Consider the following 12,314-nt stretch of genomic DNA (forward strand, 5'->3'; position numbering starts at 1 on the left):
CAATAAAAAATTCTTCTTCTTTTTTTTTAATTAGGTACCCCTAATATTTATAGAGATAAGGAGAAAGATATGCTGATGGTTATTTCGCAGAGAAAAGTCTATTCCGAAGAAAAAGACGAAGAAAAAGAAATATTAAAAGAAAACGAAGGAAAAAAGAAGAATACGACGATGAAGAAGAAGAAGGTGAAAAGAGGAGAAAAAAAAAAAGAAAAGGAAAGAAGGGAGTTTCCGGGCTTTTTATTCGTTGGCTGGCCGGCACATATGAAGAAAATATTCTAATATACCCCCACATCCCCACAATCTACACTATCGATATTCTTGGCGTCGGAAAATAAACATAAACATAATGTATTTCAAATAACATAAACATCTTATAATGTATTTCATATGAAAACATTATAAGAGAGATAGAGACATTAGAAAAAGATACAAAATACAATATTGGAGCCTTTACTGCCTTTAGTACAGAATAGACACATACGCACATAAAAACTATAGAGACATAATAATTATGTATTTATGTAAAAGATTTTTTACTTTTATTTTTTTAAAGAGGTTTAATAGAGGGAACTGTAACTACTAGGGTTTTATCGTCCCGAAATCGAAGACAGAAGGAAGACAGATAGGAAAAAGCCAGCGGTTCCGAGAACGAACCTTATTCCTTCAGGATAAAATCCGCCCCGGGCGGGAATCGAACCCGCGGCCTAGCGCTTCCAAGGCAGACGCGCTACCAACCAAGCTAACTAGGCTGGCCTTATGTAAAAGAATCTATGTAGGTACATAAGCGATGTATGTACATAACTATACATATAGTTTCTCGGAAATAGCTTGTGTCATTCATTAGAGACATTAGATGATTAGGTCATTATGACTTTATTAACAGCTATTAATAATAATAGTGAGTACACAACATTCTCAACAAGCTTCATTAATGAATATTACCAACCTCGAACAGTCAAGGGAGAGAGAGAGAGAGAGAGAGAGAGAGAGAGAGAGAGATGACGGGTAGATGAGAATTTTAACCGACATAGAAAGCATTCCTTTTTACATTCAACTCCTCTCTCTCTCTCTCTCTCTCTCTCTCTCTCTCTCTCGCTCTCTTTTTCCTCCAATGTGAGGATTCCTTGAGAGATAGAGCGTAAGCGCTAATGTAATAATACCTGTTATTGAATTATTATTGTATAAATAAATGGAAAGTATTGTTAAAAAAAAATAATAATAATAATAAATAAAATAATTTAACAACGCCAGAGTCCTTAGGGGTAAGCTTTAGTTCGCGGGTTCCATTCCTGCCATGGGCAAAGTTTATCTGGGGCCAACTTTATCCCAAACAGGTAAGCTTCGTTCTTGGAACGGCTGGCTTTCTCCTATCCTGTCTTCCTTCTCTCTTCGATTTCGGGACGATAAGACCATAGCAGCTGCTGTTCCCTCTATCAAACCTCTTCAAACTTCTTATAATCTTTTTTTTTTTTTAAGAGGTTTGATAGAGGGAACAGTAGCTGCTAAGGTCTTATCGTCCCGAAAGCGAAGAGAGAAGGATGACAGGATAGGAGAAAGCCAGCCGTTCCGAGAACGAACATTATCCCATCAGGATAAAATCCGCCCCGGGCGGGAATCGAACCCGCGACCTAGCGCTTACAAGGCAGACGCGCTACCAACCAAGCTAACTAGTATTTATTTTATTTTATTTATTTTTGATACAATTTAGCAACAAGGCCATTTGCAAGGTTCCTAATTTAATGAACAAATCTGCTTTATGGGTTAAACATGTCTGCCAAGTTTCAACAAAATCGTACTAACCGTTAATTAGTTATGGTGAAAAGAACAGACAGATGAGCATACAGATATGAATTACTATGAAACCATGAAAGGCATACAAACATCATAGAAACCTTGAAAGGCATACAAACATCATAGACGAGCTAAATAAAAAAATCCACAAGTTAAAAACCAAAGAACCCACAACAATAGGTATCTAGTATCTACCTATTATGAAAATAGGAAGCACATTTCACAAAATCCTTTTTACAAAGCCAAACATAAATGCTGACATTATGCACTGTACAAACAATGCATATGCGTGGTTTAATTGTGTTGGCTAACGCGAGGCGCATGTCATCGCTAGCGATCAGTTTGTTTCTGTGTTTTGTTTTAATAATCAATAACGTTGAAAATCCTCTTTCGCTCAGATAAGTGGTACTGAACATCATCAGGTGTCTAAGCGCCGCTCTCCTTATTATCGTGTAGTTTAGAGCTTTGGTGGCCCAAAAAGTTCTAGCTCTGTATCTCTGTAAGATTCTTTTAAATTTGTATCATTTTGAAGCTCAACCAGCTCCTCCTATTGGGGTCAAATTCTCAAATTATATTGAGGATAAAATTCCATACCTCGGCTGGGATTGGACCCACGCCCTCCTGTTTACCAGGCGAGCGCCTTGACCACTACACCACCGACCACCACCACTACTAAATAGGTAAAATAGGTACCTAGATAGTTTGATACCTACACTGAGAGAAAAACTAGGGTGCCGGCAGCCCAATCGGGTGACTGGGTGCCGGCACTCTAATATTGAACTCCATATCGGGAAGCTCGACACCATAATATATGGAGCATTCCAACAGCCTAAATCGGGGGAAGTAACCGAATAATAGATGATGTGTACCTTTTGCTATGTACCTGGGTATAGGTATTCAAATATTATGATAAACATAAAGGGGAAACCCATATGTATAAAGGATGAAGATTACCAAACATACGTATAGGAGGGAAAAAATGGAAAAATATACCTAATCATAAAACAAAAACCTAAACAAAATATTTGGCCTGCGGCATGGTTTTGTGGAAAATGTTTGATCCAAAATTGAATATTGAATGAAAGTGTCTCAGTCAATTTTAGAATACTCCCTCTTCCTCTCTTCCTCTCTCTCTCTCTCTCTCTCCCTCTCTCTCTGTTTTCAATCTCCCTCTCTCTCTCTCTCCTAACTTTACAAGATTGTGAAAATATAAGGGCGCATTTTTATTTTCTTTTTTTTAATGACTAATACCTACATATTACAAAACGGGCATCGTTCATGGTAACTAAAAACCTTGGTTGTCACCTTAGTGACTATACCTACCACATTAGTAGTCAACTTGGTAAAGAAGAAGAAGAAGAAAAGAACACGTGGTAAAAAAAAGTTCCCCAGAAATTCTTTGACGGCTGATGCTGAGGTGCCACAAGAAAAGCTGAATATAAAAAATGCAACGCAAGACAATACATGACTGTGAAAGCTGTGATAGAAAGCGTGGCAGACTTGGGAAAGAGAAAGCAAGTGGCAAAGAAGAAGAAGAAGAATAAATAAGAAGTACTGAATAAGAGGAGGAAGAAACAGAAGACGAAGAAGAAGTAGAAGAAGAATAAAGGTCCAATTGAGAGCTAGAGAATTGAAATTTGGTATGTAGCTGTCAAATGTGACAAGGATGGAACACAAAACGTTTGGTTGAGATGGTTGCTGCACTTGGTGGTATTTTGACCGCTTTTGGACGGATTTCGGCCGTTTTTTGGCGGTTTTCAGCTATAGCGACAAAACGGTTAGAGATATTGTAAAAGTTAGGGTAAAAGAACACTCAAATATAAATAAGAAGTACTGAATAAGAGGAGGAAGAAACAGAAGACGAAGAAGAAGTAGAAGAAGAATAAAGGTCCAAGAAAAAGGAGAAGAAGAAGAAAGGAGGTGAATTTGAAAGAGAAGAAGGAACGAATGGGGGAAAAGAAAGATTGACTGCTGAATCGGGAAAAGCTGAGAAGCCAGAGAAGAGAAAATTAAAAGGAGAAAATGAACAAAATGAAAGACAGGGCAAAAAGGAAGACAAACTGAATGGAGAAAACGGAAGATTGACAGAAATGTGCGGAAAAGTGGAAGAAGGGAAGAAAAAGAATCTGAAAGAAAAGGAGGAGGGCAACTGGAAATATGAGAGATAATAAGAGAGAGGTTAGGCAAGATTGACGGTAGGGAGGAAGGAAAAATGGAGACAGGCGAACAAAGAAAGCAGGGAGAGAAAGAAGAGGATCACGAAAATATCGACACAGAAAGAGAGCAAGGGGTTAGGAAAGCAGAGAAGAGACCGTATTAAAAGAGAAGACGAGGGAAAAGATCTAATAAAGAAGAAGTAAAAATATTTATTTATAGTACCTACGATGCAAATTTAAGAGGAGAGGAAGAAGAAGAAGGGAAAAGGGAGACTATGACTGAAGATGCAAATTAAAGAAGAGTAAGGAAAGGTTGCCGATGGTAGTAAAAGTACTAAAAGCAAGAGGTGATACTAAAATAAAAGCGAAAAAATAGAAGCATTAGTTTGAGAAAGGAAGAGTGATGAAAAGCACTGGGAAAGAAGAGAGAGTAAGAATGGAGGAAGTGAAAATACAGAGCTACCTATAAGACAGAATGAAGGAGAAGGAAGAGAAGAAAACTCTAAGAGATAGAAAGGTAAAAAGGGTGCTAAGAGACAATAAAGAAAGAAGAAAAGGAAAGAAAAAAGAAGAGAGCTAAAAACAGGATTGAGAAAAAGGAAGAAGCGAACAAAGAGAGATAGAAAGGTGCTATAAGAGGCAAAGAAACAGCAGTGAAAGTGAAATTTGAAAGCGAAGGCAAGAGAATTGAAAGAGAAACTTAAGGTAAGAGTAAAGGGGGAAGAAAATAAGAAAGTAAAGAGGGATGAGGTAGATATTTCGCACCCTAGCACATCACAGGGAACCTAATGCAATTACCAATATAAACGAATTGCCAGAAAACACGACAGAATAAGATGCGATCCACGTAGCTGAAATGGAAGGGGGTTGTATAAACACAAATCTAGTCAGGCTTTTGTGGAGGTACATAAAAAAATACAAAATTATACCGATATTTTGTGAGTGTTTTTTTACTTTCTATTTTTATTGTGGCATTTTTACTTACACTTTTTGGTGCTTCTATTGATAAACGTAGGATCTAGAGATTTCTCCCTGTTTATTTATTTATTTATTTATACAGGGTGTTTAGTGAAAAGGTAGCCATACAGAACAGTCTCTGGTTCAAACATCTACCTAAGATGTAGGTGCTCATTTCCGGAGAGTGCTTTGTTTTTCCAATTCCAAGTGATTCCAAGATTTAACGTCATTGCAAACTTTTTTGGTATTACTTGCTAGGAAAATACCAAATATTATAGGTATTATAGCTTCGCATTTTTTACGTTTTTCCAAATTTGGATTCTGTTGGTTGGTTCGTCCGTTCGTTTCTGTGTAATTCTGCAGGCCATTTTCTTACTTCCGGGTCTTTCGGACACCCACAACGAAAAAAGACTGGCCACCCCTGATGTAGTGTATCATTTCTACATGTAGTGTAGCACTTCTACATGACATTATCTGACGTTCCTTTTTTCGACTTTCCTCCGCTGTCTACTACAGTTCTACAGTGAAGGTTGTTGAAAGAAGAGAGAATTCTGCAATTTGCACGGATAAGTTTTAATATTGCATTGTGAAATGTGATAATTTTAGAGTTCCTCCTTATTATGTACTTTCATTCTTCTTCTTCCTACATCTTCTTCTTCTTCTTCTTCTTCTTCTTCTTCTTCTTCTTCTTCTTCTTCTTCTTCTTCTTCTTCTTCTTCTTCCGGGTCTTTCGGACACCCATCAAGAAGTCATGATTTTTTCAAAAGTAAAGTACCTACATTACTTATCTATATTCTACATTATTTTACAAGCTATGGGTGAATATACCTAGATAAATATTCAATACCTTTGATTCATGAACTCCAACTCCAAGCTATAACATTACAGTGTATAATGTGCAGTCTCCATCACACACATGGAAGTTTAAATTGAAAGAACACTATACGACTACCTAGCCATAGAAAAACTTTTTTCCCCCACTCTCTGTATGTCAAACTGATAGGCAAGGAGGTATAGGTAGCTTTTATCTATTTTTAGAATGAAGAAAAATGCTTACTTTGGGAAGCAGGAGAAGTGGACACCCATCAAGAAGTCATGATTTTTTCAAAAGTAATGTACCTACATTACTTATCTATATTCTACATTATGTTACCAACTATGGGTAAATATACCTAGATAAATATTCAATACCTTTGATTCATGAACTCCAACTCGAAGCTATAACATTACAGTGTATCATGTGCAGTCTCCATCACACACATGAAAGTTTAAATTGAAACCTAGAAAACTATACGACTACCTAGCCATAGAAAAAACTGTTTCCCCCCACTCTCTATGTCAAACTGATAGGCAAGGAGGTATAGGTAGCTTTTATCTATTTTTAGAATGAAGAAAAATGCTTACTTTGGGAAGCAGGAGAAGAAGGAGGAGAAGGAGAAGAAGAAGGAGGAAGAACAAGGAGGAGGAAAAGAGGAAGAAGAAGGAGGTGAAGAGAAATAAGAGGAGGAGAAGGAAGAAGAAGACGAAGAAGGAGGAGAAATAAGAAGACGAAAAAAAACTGAACTTTTTTTACCAACTAAAAAAATTAAACTTAAAAATGCACCCTCCTTTATCTGGAGTAAAAAAAAAAATAAAATAAAAAAAAAACAGAGGATTTCTATTGGAAGCACGTCTAACTGTTTTAACCTCAGATTAGAAATATCCACTGTACGTTTCTAGTCCCGAGGGAACCAGATAATGGTGTAAAAGCTCTGGAACACTGAACGGGGACTGTAGCTTCTTACGAGGAGATACCGGGAGGGCCGTCCACAGGGGAGGTCATTCGGGCCCGGGCCCCTGCAGGGGGCCCTCTAGGAGATTATTTTTCGAAAAACCAAAATGATGAGAATCTAGTCTGGCTGGGGGACTTTAAACAGGGAGAACCAGCCTGAATTTCGGCCCTGGATACCAATATTTTCACTTACCTATAGAAAGCAGTTTTTTTTTTTTTTTTTTTTTTTTTTTTTTTTGGGGGTGCATGTGAAGCATAACTTTCACCTTTTTATGCGTTCATCTACGGCCATATAAAGGTCAGAGTTCCGCAGCTACTGTAGATTCAGAGGGAGGGGGTAACTACTGAAAACTACTGTACTTAGGGGTTGAAGTTAGGAAATAGACATCCCTGCACCGTTAATAATAGCTAGTACTAATAAATTATCACACATGTTCCTAGGCTTTCTAGTTATGGGAAAGCATAATGAGGTCACAAACATACATATTTACCACCTAAAGACATCAGAGCTCACTCGATTTTGGTCTTGATCGGGCCAAAATGGGCCATTTCCTGCGTGAGTTCTACAGTCTACGTAACAGTTCATTGGCCAGCCTAGTTAGCTTGGAAGGTACGTATGCCTTGTAAGCGCTAGGTCACGGGTTCGATTCCCACCCGGGGCGAATTTCATCCTACCTTCTCCTTCCAAATGGTTCTTTCTGGTCGATGGATTTCACATTGATTTTGGGCATATTTGGCAGACACGTAAATTGTGAAAAACATGATCGGGACTCTATAGAAACGAGGTTAAATGTATCTAAAATTCTGAACCACTTTTGCATAAAATGATAACATAAGGGACACTTTACGATACTCCAATGCAAATGTTTACAATCCAGAAATATACTTGCAATTTATCCCCCGACATTGTGAGTGTTTCAAAATTGTAAAAAAAAACACCATTTTCATAAAAACGTCAGAATTTTTATCAACAGGGACTGAAATTGTGACTGAACGAACAAAACGAATTTCAAGTTTCTATCCGACTATTTTTCAGGTAGATCCCCATTATTTTCATTTGTCCTTTGCTACGCGATAACTCTTGAACTGTTTGTCCTTTTTTGATGAAATTTGAAAGCAATACTCAACACACGAAGGAAATTCGCTTGTTTAAATTTGGAACTATGAGGCTTTTGAGGGCCCCGTCAGGCCCTTTTTTTCCGTACGTGTCTTATACCTGAGGCTCATACCACGAAGCACCTTCTTCCCTTACCCCGACTATAGCTAGATATTCTAGTGGACATGAAAGGCCCCATGCTGTCTGAAAAAGGCTTGACCACTCGAGGGTTCGGTATGAAGTGGATTTCCAGAAGTTGGCAGATGCCATTTTGAAGAAAAATGGCTTAGCAACAAAAATTGGTGAGTTTATTTTTTATTCTTTGAGTGTGGGTGGGGGGAGGGGGGGGGGAACCTCGAACACTTTTGAAAGTTAAGAAGGGAACCGCAACGAAAAAAGTCTAGCCACCCCTGCAATAGGGGATTAAGGTTAGAGATATGGTAAAAGTTACTAAAGAACATAAAATAGGATAAGGAAAGTCGTGTGATGTTCACACCAGATGTTTTCTTTCTTTCTTCTTCCTTCTCTTATTTTTTATTTTTCTCCTTTTGACTTCTCAAATACCAAGATAACACAGATAGCAAGGATAGCGTTCGAGGAGAATGTGGAGGGATACCGATTGAGAGGAAGGCCGCGATCCAGATGGAAGGACAATATAGACAAGGATGTAGAACTTATGGGAATCAATTCGGGAAGCAAGCGGCTCTGGAGAGAGGAGAATGGGCAGCTGCTGTGACACAGGCATATGGACCATATGGTCGTTAAAGGCCGCAGCCCAGGATAAGTAAGTAGGTCATGGGCGTAACCAGGGGGTTGCCCATGGGGCCCGGGCCCCCCCCCCCTAGAGATTGAAACATACACTAGATAAAATGACATTTTCTGTCTTTTTTTTTAAAATAAGTAGGTATAGAAATCATGATTTTGTGTCATTTGAAAAATACGACATTAATAAAATTTCTACTCGTAGTAGGTACCCGTTATGCTCAATTCCGAAAATTCCCCATTTTAAATATTTTAAACTTGTGAAGTTGTGAACAGAGATGTGCAAAATGCTTTTGAAAACCAATTTGAAATGCAAAATGTAAAATGCTTTTTAAAAACCAATTTGAAATGTAAAATGCATAGGTACCCGTTATGCTCAATGCCGAAAATTATGCTCTCGGCAGTTTGGCAACACTGATTTCAAAATTTTGTGGCGCAATCTTTTAAATATTTGAACTTGTGAAGTTGTGAACCTAAACAGCAAAATATTATTGTGATTTGATTTATTTGAGCTTTGAGCCTTGAAAGAGTGAAAAGTTTTAAAAATATTGACTGTAAAAGGTATTGATTCAACAAGAATGGATATTCGAAAGTATTTCACTCTAGGTAAGTAATGGTGCAATGTTTTTTTATTATTGAGTACTTATGAGAAACACAGCTGGCTTTGGATGTAATCACCCATCCAAGTACGATCCATGCTCAGTGTTGCTTAACTTCAGTGGTCTGCTGGAAACTGATGCATTCAACCTGATATACCTAGACACTGGCTACTAATATACTGTAGGTATTTCTTCAACTAAAATAGCGGGCCTCCCCCTTAGGCATAATCCTGGTTACGCCCATGTTCAGCCTAATTCATCCGATATCAATTAGGTAATCCGATCGATTTGCTCGTAATCCTCTGAAAAACGAGTCATTTTTTAAAGCTACCTATTTTCTCCAATTTTTAAAACTTCTTTTTCGAATTTATTTAAATTTTAGACAGATACCTACCTACCTACCTACCTTTTTTGCGTCCATGAAGGAGGACCATGAATTTTTGGGGTCCGGAAACAAACCTATATCTCTCCTTGTCCTTCTTTCTCCCTCTCTGGTTCACTCTACCTCGAAGAAGGAGAGAAAGGAAACTAAGAATTGGAAAAAAAGGAAGAGAGAGGAGGAGGAGAAGGACAAAGAGAGGGAGAGATAGAGAATTATAAAGGTTACATAGGTCACACTGAACACTGAGGAAGGTCGGAGAAGGGGGGGGGGGGCATAGAATTTGAGGGCATTAAGAGAGGGGGGGGAATAAAGAGGGGGGTTTAATTTTTTCAATCTTCTTTCATCCGACTAGGGTAAGGTCTTGAGTCCTCTATTTGCACCATGAAATAACTGCACCGCAGGCCAAATTTTTTCAAGATAAATGACCTTTGACCAAAATAATGACCTCAAGACTACTATACAGCCATTTCTCAAATTGTGAGCTACAATTTATAGAAACCAGAATTAACGAAATTGAAATTTTTATGACCACAGGCGAAAATTTTGGTCTCTAATTTAAAAAAAAAACTTAGTTATCAAAAACACAAAATTTGACGCCGCGGGCGAATTTTTTGAATATTTTGGTCTACAATAGTAAGAGAAGCAGACTTGTCAAAGGTGTAATCTTCAGGGCCGCAGGCGAAACTTTTCAGTAAGTTGTATGTAACCTGTAGCTTGTCATGTGTCAGTTTTTTATGTAATTAAATACGTGTAAAAAACGAGTATAGTTATTCCCCCTATATATTTCTTTAGAACATAAAATGACAGCGCCGCGGGCGAAATTTTTTTCGAGAAAATTTAAGTAGCTCCTTCAAGGTTGCATACTTTTTTTTACTGACCAAAGTCTTTTTCACTTTTTATAGGCCTTTGAAATATTCCCAAAACTTCAGCGCCGCAGGCGAAATTTTTGAGAGATTATATGTTGCCCCTTCATGGTTGCATACTTTTTTAATTGAAATCTTTCTTTGTCTTTTTTTAATTTTTTTGAAAAAAGCATTTTTAAAAAAAGCATTTTGGCTCAAATGTAAAATGGGTCAAAAAAAGCATTTAAAATGTAAAATGCAAAATGCTTTTTCAAAACCAATTTGAAATGTAAAATGTAAATGTACATTTTACATTTTGCATTTTACATTTTCCATTTTGCATTTTGCGGTTCGCACATCTCTGGTTGTGAACCTAAACAGCAAAATATTAATGTGATTTGATTTACCTGATATACCTAGACACTGGCTACTGATATATACCTACTGTACGTATTTCTTCAACTAAAATAGCGGGCCCCCCTTTAGGCATAATCCTGGTTACGCCCATGAAGTAGGTAAGTTTTGACTTCTCATTCTTCTCCTTCTCTTCCTTCTAATCATAACTAGGATATATGTATTTGTATACATGTATATACATAATTTTTTGATGGTGATTTCTTAATGATTTTATTTCAAAACGCATGACACATTTTACACCAAAAATTTTCGTTCTCACACCCAATATAATAACAATAAAAACGTCAGGTTTTCTCTTCTATAAGGCCATAAAGGTGTCTTGGTAGCTAGCTACATTATAACCTAATAAATGAAATACTATTCATGTAAAAAAGACCTTTGTTAATTTATTTCCCCAATTTCACCCCCACAAAAGTCAAGAGGTCACAATAATAGCTATATCATTAAATTTTACATTTTTATATCTACCTGAGGATAGTAAAGTTACCTTAAGGATCAAAAGTAGCTTAGTATGAATGACATTTAGGGCTCAATGAATGAACTATCCTTTTGATGCATAAGGATATTCAAGGTGCAGAGATCCTTTTCTTCCCTGAGCTGATAATCGGGCATATAATTGACAGTGTAAGGACCGGATATTATGTATGCAGGGTGTTCTACTAATTAGGTACCGACCAGTATGTTGGTAGAAAAGACAGGAAATTGGAGGGCCAGTAGATCTGATACAGTTGGTTAGGTTGGCGATACAGAGAGGGCATGTGGTGAGTGGATGGGGTCGTGTAATACTAAGGTGGACGATTTTGAAAGATAAATCAATATTTAGACATATTTTCATGTACACCTTGTATAAGAACAGAGATTAACCTTTTTGACAGTCAAAATTCCATACAAAGAGAGTCTAGAAAGGCACAAAGGAGAAGACGAAGAAAAAGCAGCAGAAAGACGAAGAAAAAGCAGCAGCAGAAGACGCAGAAGAAGTAGAAGAAGAAGACAAAGAGGAAGAAGAAAGAATGTAAGTATCATTTGAAACTAGGAAGCCAAGGGAAAAGGGGCTGACAGAAGTTAAAAGTCAAAGATAAAAGACGAAGCAAAGTTGACAAGGGCCATTGTGATTTTTGAGACGTTTAAGACATTTTCGGAGACAAAGGGCCCGGTAGTAGCATTTTATATACGTAGTAGTAGAATTCTATACATGTAGTAGAATTCTATATATGTATAGTAGAATTCTATACATGTAGTGTATCATTTCTACATGTAGTGTAGCATTTCTACATGACATTATCTGACGTTCCTTTTTTTGACTTTCCTCCGTTGTCTACAGTTCTACAGTGAAGGTTGTTGAAAGAAGAGAGAATTCTGCAATTTGCACGGATAAGTTTTAATATTGCATTGTGAAATGTGATAATTTTAGAGTTCCTCCTTATTATGTACTTTCATTCTTCTTCTTCCTACATCTTCTTCTTCTTCTTCTTCTTCTTCTTCTTCTTCTTCTTCTTCTTCTTCTTCTTCTTCTTCTTCTTCTTCTTCTTCTTCTTCTTCTT

This window comes from Diaphorina citri, unplaced genomic scaffold (genome assembly GCF_000475195.1).
Source record: "Diaphorina citri unplaced genomic scaffold, Diaci psyllid genome assembly version 1.1 scaffold977, whole genome shotgun sequence".
Classification (NCBI taxonomy): Eukaryota; Metazoa; Arthropoda; class Insecta; order Hemiptera; family Psyllidae; genus Diaphorina; species Diaphorina citri.